This window comes from Suricata suricatta, chromosome 2, assembly GCF_006229205.1.
Source record: "Suricata suricatta isolate VVHF042 chromosome 2, meerkat_22Aug2017_6uvM2_HiC, whole genome shotgun sequence".
Lineage (NCBI taxonomy): Eukaryota > Metazoa > Chordata > Mammalia > Carnivora > Herpestidae > Suricata > Suricata suricatta.
This window is the reverse complement of record NC_043701.1, coordinates 117,343,358-117,351,733: the sequence shown is the minus strand read 5'-3', so window position 1 is coordinate 117,351,733 and position 8,376 is coordinate 117,343,358. Positions and strand designations below refer to the sequence as shown.

General features: G+C 36.0%; 1 long non-coding RNA gene across 1 annotated transcript; it reads left to right on the top strand.

The window, feature by feature from the left end:
- Window positions 1-740: 740 nt before the first annotated feature.
- Window positions 741-7,845, top strand: LOC115272091. Its single transcript, XR_003900245.1, has 3 exons — window positions 741-903; window positions 6,854-7,035; window positions 7,607-7,845. It is a non-coding gene; the product is annotated as an uncharacterized LOC115272091 (long non-coding RNA).
- Window positions 7,846-8,376: the final 531 nt, after the last annotated feature.

Here is an 8,376-nt window from a genome sequence, read left to right as displayed (position 1 = left end):
GAAAACACGCTCTGCTTCTGGGGGAGAGCCTCTGAAGAAGTGCCCTGAGCTGAGCTCTGGCACAGAAAAGGAAGATGATATTCTCCATCAACAACCAAGCAAGGCACAGGACAGCAAGGCGGAGTCACAGGAAGTGGCCTTGGGTTTACATGAGATGTGTGTCCCAGCCTCCACTCCGGGCTCTCCCCCACAAAACATACTTTTTGAAAATTCTCAGAGGGAGGCTTGGTAGTCAGGGATGTTTTATCAATGGAGAGACCATGTGTTAAATGACTTCGTCGAGATAGAGTTAGAGTTTAATGGGTATGTCTGTCTATCAAATTATGTATGGACACATACGCAACACATATCCACATGCATATGTCTTACACATGTCATGCATTCACATGAATGCTAAATGCTCTCCTGCTGATGCTTTTGGCAAGCAGAGTCAGAAAACTGTAATGCAGCATTCACATTTTTCCAGAAGGTAAAGCACAGAGAAGTTTGCTTTCATGACAAACGTTTACCCTCAAACGGCTAATCGTGAGAGTCATTATCACTGCTAGGAAGGCAGGTACTGGCAGATGTTCAAGAAACACAAGGGATAGTCAGTGATTTCAACTGGACATTTTCCCCAGTCATAGAGAACTTGGAGAGTTTGTGATGTAAAAGAATAAAGGAAGAGTTGCCTAGAGGAGAGAGAGCATCATTCTTGATTGTGTACAACTCAGTTCTAACAGCTGTTACCTTCTTAGGATCTACACAGCATCTAGACAGACTCCTCCCTCAACGTGAACTTGGCTTCTTTGTCTATTTTCTGGCTGGCTATTGCTGAAAAGCAGCAGGAATCATGTTAAGTGGTACATTATAAGGGTGTCTTTCTTGAACTAAAGAAAACAGAATGGAATGAGTTGATATGAGGTATGTTTACTTTGTTATCATTATTATTTCAATAAAAAATGTGATAGATGATTTCAGGCAATTGTTTAAATGCCAGATGAAATTTAGTAAAAGTTGATAGTTTTTATCTCTTGTTTCAAGAAAGGGCATGGAAGTCCAGCATGATTATTTACACTAAAGTAATAATCAAGTAGAATCATCAATAAATTTGTTTTTCTACATAATTTAATTAAATGGATAACTGAAATTCACAATTTGAGTGCCAAGAAAAATATCCATGGATCTTATTTTAGCTTTTTGTTTTGATAATTCAGTACAATCCTATTATGAGGTTACTATTTAAGGCTGAAATTTTCATTAATAAATATATTTCTACCAAAGTGTTTAGGACGACTTACCCCCACAAATTTTACATTTTGTTTCTCTATTTGTTTTCTCCTACCTCTTCCCTCAGTTGGGATTTTGGATCAGAAAATTTCCTGAGGTGGATATCAAATATACTCCTTTTGAGACAATCTTTAGCACAGATAGAAACTATATCACTAAAAGATGTAGAATTGTTTTGCTATTGAATTATGCATCATACCATGGGTATTAATGATTGTAAGTTCAGGAGCACAATTTTACATGCCCTCTTTAAACATTTACCAATTACCTTCTCTTTGATGGTGGCAGCCATTTCCATAACTCCTGGCCAGCCCGGAGTGCTCTCATGCTTTAAATCTCTGATTATTATTGATGAATTTCAGAAGAAGCTAACAAACCTAACTTTAATTTCTGAGGGAAACTGTGAGTATTTATGGGAACTCCCACTTGGGTGTAAAGGAAGACAAATATAAATTCTGAAATTGAACTGAAAAACAATTGCTACAATCAAAATGAAATACTTCATTTCACAAATACTTCTTGAGTCCTTACTTTGTTAGATGGGTAATAAACACTGAGCCAACATAGTAAAAAAAAAGGCAGACAAAGTCCCAGAGGCCCAAAATTGATGAAGGGAGGTACAGATCTTAAATTCCAATGGTAAAATGCATATAATAAACTTATAAATACATTAATAATAACAGAAAATAATAGGTAATTTATTACAGCTCTAGAAATACCTATTGAGTCCCTTTTAGGGACACTGAAAAAAGCAGAATAAAGTCTCTATCTTATGGGGCTTGCATTCTAGTAATAGTTATATAACATATAAGTAAATTTGAGAAGCATATAATTGATATAAAAATCAATTGATCAGAGTAAAGTAATTAAGTGTCAAGTCAGAGTAGAATATTCAGATCCATGCAGAGAATTGCTACAAGGTACACCATAAATAGTAAACATATCTAAGAAAGTGTCATAATGGCTCAAATTTGAATGACAAGAGAAGACATCTATTTTAAGATCATGGGGAGCAACACCAGAAGCAAGAAGATTATTGGTACAGGGTCTGTAAGACAGAAAGTACTGGCATGTTGGATGGAAGAGAAGAAAAAGCTAATGTTCCTGGTGCCCACAGATCATGGAGTCACAGGTGCTTTGGTCTATGAGGAGGCAGGGGCCAGATCTTACCAGGTTATGCCAACATGGGTAAGGATGGCGTATATACAAGTGTACAGTTAGATTTATATTTATAACCGTATAGCATATTCATCTCTGAAATCCATTAACTGCTCAATGCATCCCATATTTCTGAGTTTAACCATCTGCATTTGTAAGTTTGTGTGTGTTTCTGAAACACTCACTAATAATGTAACTGATAGAAGAGGTGGTGAGGTCACTTTGGCACTTGCTTTCCCTGAGGTTTTCATATGGTTGGTTGGTTTCTTTGGCTTAGTGTTCCACATTGAATGTGAAGAGCATGCCCAGCTAAGGTGTTGCACACAGGCCAGTCAAGGTGCATAAACATAAATGCAGAGATGTCATACATATAATGAGACAATCAAAAGACAGTGTATTTCAGAAGGAGGAAAACAAAAACAAAGAGCATACAGGTTATTAAAATACCAAAACATCATGCCAAATAGTGGATAAAGATTCAGTCCTGGAATTTGGTGTGTTGGGAGGGAAGTGTTTTTTGTTTTTTGTGTTTAATTCATTTCTTAGAGTGAGAGAGAGACAAAGCATGAGCAGGGGTGTACCAAAGAAAGAGGGAGACACAGAATCAGAAGCAGACTCCAGGCTCTGAGCTGTCAGCACAGAGTCCAATATGGGGCTTGAACCCATGAACCCTGAGATTATGACCTCAGCCGAAGTCAGATGCTTAACCAACTGAGCCACCCATTTGCCCCAGAACTGTTTTTATATATAATAATTTCACTCAATTTATTTCTGTGATAACTATTTTATAATTTTTACAACTCTTATTTTACCAGAGCAGAATCAATAAATAAATTCAGTCAACTATGCATTCTCATCCATTCCTTGTGTTTGTCTAAGATCCAAAGCTGCTGTGGTACACCATGTCTCAAGGAGCAAGGGGAACTAAAGCATCTTCAGAGACATCCATGCACACTCTCAATCCAAGTACATTATCTAGGCTGGGCTTCCCGCATTAGTCCATACAGACTGATACTGGGTCCCATCAACAGCCCCCTCTAAATCCATTGCTTTCCTTCTACTCTCATGTCCTGCCCAGGAGCCCACAGTTATCCTCAATGTGGGTAAGTCAGTTGGACATCAAGCTGCAGATGGCTTCTCCTCATGTCCCCCTGTTGAAGTACAGTACTTAAGTTAGCACACAGGGCTGACACCAGTTTGGTGCTGAAGAGGTGTGCAAGAAAAAAACAAGGGTCTAAGGTCACCTGGGTGGCTCAGTTGGTTGAGCCTCCAACTTTGGCTCAGGTCATAATCATGCGGTTCATGAGTTCGACCCTACATCAGGCTCTGTGATGACAGCAAAGATACTTCAGATCCTCTGTTTGCCCCTCCTTGCCCCTCCCTCACTTGCACTCTCCCCCCTCCAAAAAAAACCAAAAACAAAAACAAAAAAAACCAAGGACCTAATATTCACATACAATATGAGAAAAAAAATCAATTACTTATTAAAAAAATTTGCTTGTCACACTAGTCTGCATGATAGCAAAATGAAATCCTAGATTAGGATATAACACAGGAAAGATTTGCTTAAAAGCAAGCCACATTTGTAAAGGATTCAAGTACGTACTCATATATGTTATTTAAATGCATGGCAAACTTCACCCATAAAATACTGCAAATATACAAGTATTCTTTATGCATAGAAGTTTAATTATAAAGAAGGAAAAATACTTAAATTCATCAAAGCCTCAAGATAAAGAATTGCCAGAGATAATTACTGAATTTTAAAAAATTGAAATTTAAATTAAAATTTTATTTATTTCAACGTGGAAGAAAATAAATCCCTTTTCCCTGTTTGCCACTCATTTCATTGTAATATATTATATAGCTTTGCAAGAAATCTTATCAAAGATAATGTTAATTTGGTTCACCTCCAGTGGCAGTAAAATTTTGAAAAGAAAGCTAGGTATAGATTTGTTAGAAGGGGAATTTACTTTTATATCTAGGAGGCTGCAAGTTTTATAGACTTCTTTTTAAAGAACATTTGACTATAAAGATTTCTCGTTAGAGGAGAATGTTCCCATTTGATATTTTACTCTCTTTCAGCTTGTGCTGCACAACAAGCCAGGATCAAAAAACTTCTTTATGTAATCTAGTTATCTGTGTGTCTTAAATTTATAAAATATACTTCAAATCAGTAAAGGAGCTAATCAAAGAAATATATATGTATATATAAAATATATGAAGCTTCCTGTTAGAATACTTGATAATAACACAAATATTATTTTAAAGGTCAACAAGTACTTTAAAATTGTTGAATCAAGTGTAGAGAAATTGATCGCATGTAATTATATGTATTTTGCAAATGGCATGCTCCTTTTATCACAATATTAAAATGCACATTTCTCTATGCAGACCTTCTTGTACTATCTTGAAATTTTCTATAAATGAAACTGTCCTCAGCATTAAAGTCTATTGAATCATTAAAAAGTCCTTCCTAGCTAGATACTATAATTCCTTTATGCATGACTCTATTCCTTAAAAGGAATTCAGGTAATACAGCAAATAAAAGATTGAATTCAGGATGTCAGAGCAACCCCATATAAAGATGCCAGTTCTTCCCAACTTGAACTACAGATTCAATGCAATTCCAATCAAAACCCACGTTATTTTGTGGATATCAACAAAGGGACTCAAAAGTTGATATGAAAAGGAAAAGGACCCAGAATAGCCAACACAACATTAAAGGCAAAGAAAGTCTGAGGAATCACATGCCTAATTTCAAGACTTCCTATAAAGCTACAGAAATCAAAGCAGTGTGGTACTGGTGAAAGAATAGAAAATAGATTAACAGAGCAGAGAAGCCAGAGACCGATTCACACACATATAGTCAACTGATCTTTCTCAAAGGAATAAAGATAAGTCAGTGGAGAAGAGTTGGGTTTTTTTCAACAAAATGTGTTGAAACAATTGGATGTCCATATGCAAAAAAGCAAGTCTAGACAAAGATCTTACACCTGTCACACAAAATAAAACAGAATGGATCATAAGCCTTAACATAGAATCCAAAACTGTAAAACTCCTAGAAAGTTAACATAGGAGAAAATCTAGGTGACCTTGGGTTTGACTATGTCCTTTTAGATACAACACCAAAGGTATAATCCATGAAACAAAGATGACTATTAAATTTTTTTTACACAATTAAAAACTTCTGTCCTATGAAAGACACTGTTAAGAGGATGGCAATACAAGCCAAGACTTGAAGAAAATCTTTGCAAGAAAATTACCTGGTGAAGTACTTTTTTCCAAAACATACAAAGAAGCCTTAACACTCAACAAGAAGAAAACAATTACATTTAAAAATGGGCAAAAGAGGTAAAGAGTCACCTCACCAAAGAAGCTCTAAGCAAGTAAGCATGTGAAAGGATACTTAACATCTATGTCTTTAAGGAATGGTGAATTAAATCACAAGCTAGGTACCCCTGAACACCTATTAGAGTGGCCAACGCCCAAAATACCATGGATACTCAATGCAGTGGAGGATGTGAAGCAACAGAAACCCTCATTCACGCATGGTGAGAAAGCAGAATGGTTAAGGCCACCTTCTAAGATATGTTGGCAGTTTCTTGCAAAACTAAATATACTCATCATAAAATTCAGCAGTCACACTTTTTGGTATTTATTCCAGTGAGTTGAAAAATTATGTCCACACAAAAATATGAACACAGTTTATTCATATTTGCATTATTCATAATTACAAAAATATGGAAGCAACCAAGATGTCCTTTGATATGTGAATGAATAAATAAATTGACCCACATCCCTACAATGTAACATTGTTTAGCCATTAAAAGCAATAGGTCAGCAAGCCTTGAAAAGACATGGAGGAAATGTAAATACATATTGTTAAGGGGGAAAAAAAGCCAATCTGAAAAAGCTATATAGTGTATTAGTTCTATTATATGAAATTGTGTAAAAACTAAAACTATAAAAACTTTAAAAAGATCAGTGATTGCCAGGGGGCTGAGGGGAAGGTGGGAGGGATGAAGCACAGCGAACGTTTAGGTGGTAAAACTACTCTGTGCGATAGCATAATGGTGGACCACCTCGTTGCACATGTGTCAAAGCCCACAGAAATGTACAGCACCAAGAGTGAACCCTAACAAACTACTGACTTAGTTAAAGATAACCTATCAATATTGGTTCATCAGTTATGAAGCAAATGCACTACACTAATGCAATATGTTCCTAACAGGGACAACTCTGTGAGGAAGCAGAGAAAGTAACATGAACTCTGTATACTTTCTGTTAAATGTTGTTGTAAATCTAAAACTGCTCTAAAGAATAAGTTTACTCATTTAAAAAAGATATATAGGTTTGTGCAGGGATAACAGGCTGAGGAAGAAAATTGGATGCTACCTTGATTTAGAACTGGCTTTATTTTCAGTCAAAAAATACTCAGCAGCAAGTACACAAGAGACATGATGAGCCAATTCCCTGTGTCCTTTTGGAAGTAAAAATAGACAAAAAGAAATAAATAAGGGAAGAAAGAAACAAAACAAAGGACGAAAGAAATAGATGACTCATATCCTTAGAGATTTAATTTAAAAGAGACTCCATGTATTAAAGGTAAGGACACAATCATTTTGTTCTATGGTCAAATCAAATGTCATTTTAATTGTTATTTTTTTCATTTATCCATTCATTTTTTCATTCTAATGATATTCATTGAACATCTACTATGTGCTAAATGTTTTAGATGCTGTGTGTTAGTCATTGAGGATGCTACAGTTAGGTAGACATAGTCTCTGCCCTCCAAAGGGTGACACTACACATTTCGGACAAGTAATCATATGATAACTATAGACTCTGCTAAATATTATGGATGAGAAATCACAAGGTGCTATGAAGGTGCCAGAAAATGAACGACGGAAGGGCCCCAGTCCAGGATGGGGGTGAGGAAAAGATATGGGAAAAAATAGTAGATAGAATTCATGAAGAAGACAGGAGGGACAGGGAGAAAAGATCCTAAGCATAGGAAATATCTGTACACCAAGCTCTTTCTAGAAGCATGAGAGAAGCTTATTTCAGGAAATTTTAAAAAAGTTGGTTGAAACATAGATTTGGGGGCAAGGAGAGAGGTGGAAAACGTTGATGAGTTGAGCAGGTTCAGACTTGAACAAATAACTCTCTGTTTCAGCATGGAAACTGAATTGTAAAAGGGGAAGATTCCTGAAGAAGCCTGCAGGATAAAATGGCGGTCGGCATATGGTGGAGTGGCGGTGATGGAAAGTAGTGTACTGAGGAATAAAGGTTATGTGTTACCGAACTTTGTGGTCAATGGGAGGTGGGCAGTTAGGAAGAGGGATCAAGAAAACATGTCTCCAGGCTTCCTTCCGGTACAAATGAGTGGGCAGCAGTGTCTCTCACACACAATACATCAAGACTGAATTACGTAGGTAAAAGCTAATAAGGTCAGTGTTTCAAGAGTTGTTTTCTTTTTAAACCTAAGTCTGGGAGTAAATTCATATCTGAGTTGAGGGTATAGATTTGAGAGTTATTAAATGGCAGATAAAGTTGTGGAACTGGTGGAAATTATAAGATTCCCTTACAGATAGATTAAGTGGTCTAAGAATTGAAAGAACTTCAAGGGATTTCAAAACTTTGAAACAGGAATGGCTTTTCTGGAATTTTGACTGGAAATGCTTTCAGCTAGAAACAAAGATATAAAAAGCAAGGAAATGCTTCAGGCAATCCTGATTTAATCATAATGATAATTCAAACTTATCTTTATGATGAAAGATACATTCATTCTCTCTTAAAACATTCACAATTACAAAGTCTTTAAAAAGTGAGTTTGGTTGGCTAAAAGGTATTTTTCAAATTGATGGTTACATAATAAATTGGTAGTTATATATACATTGGTAGCTATTATATGTGTAATGCTCTTTCATATACCTGGAAATTTTA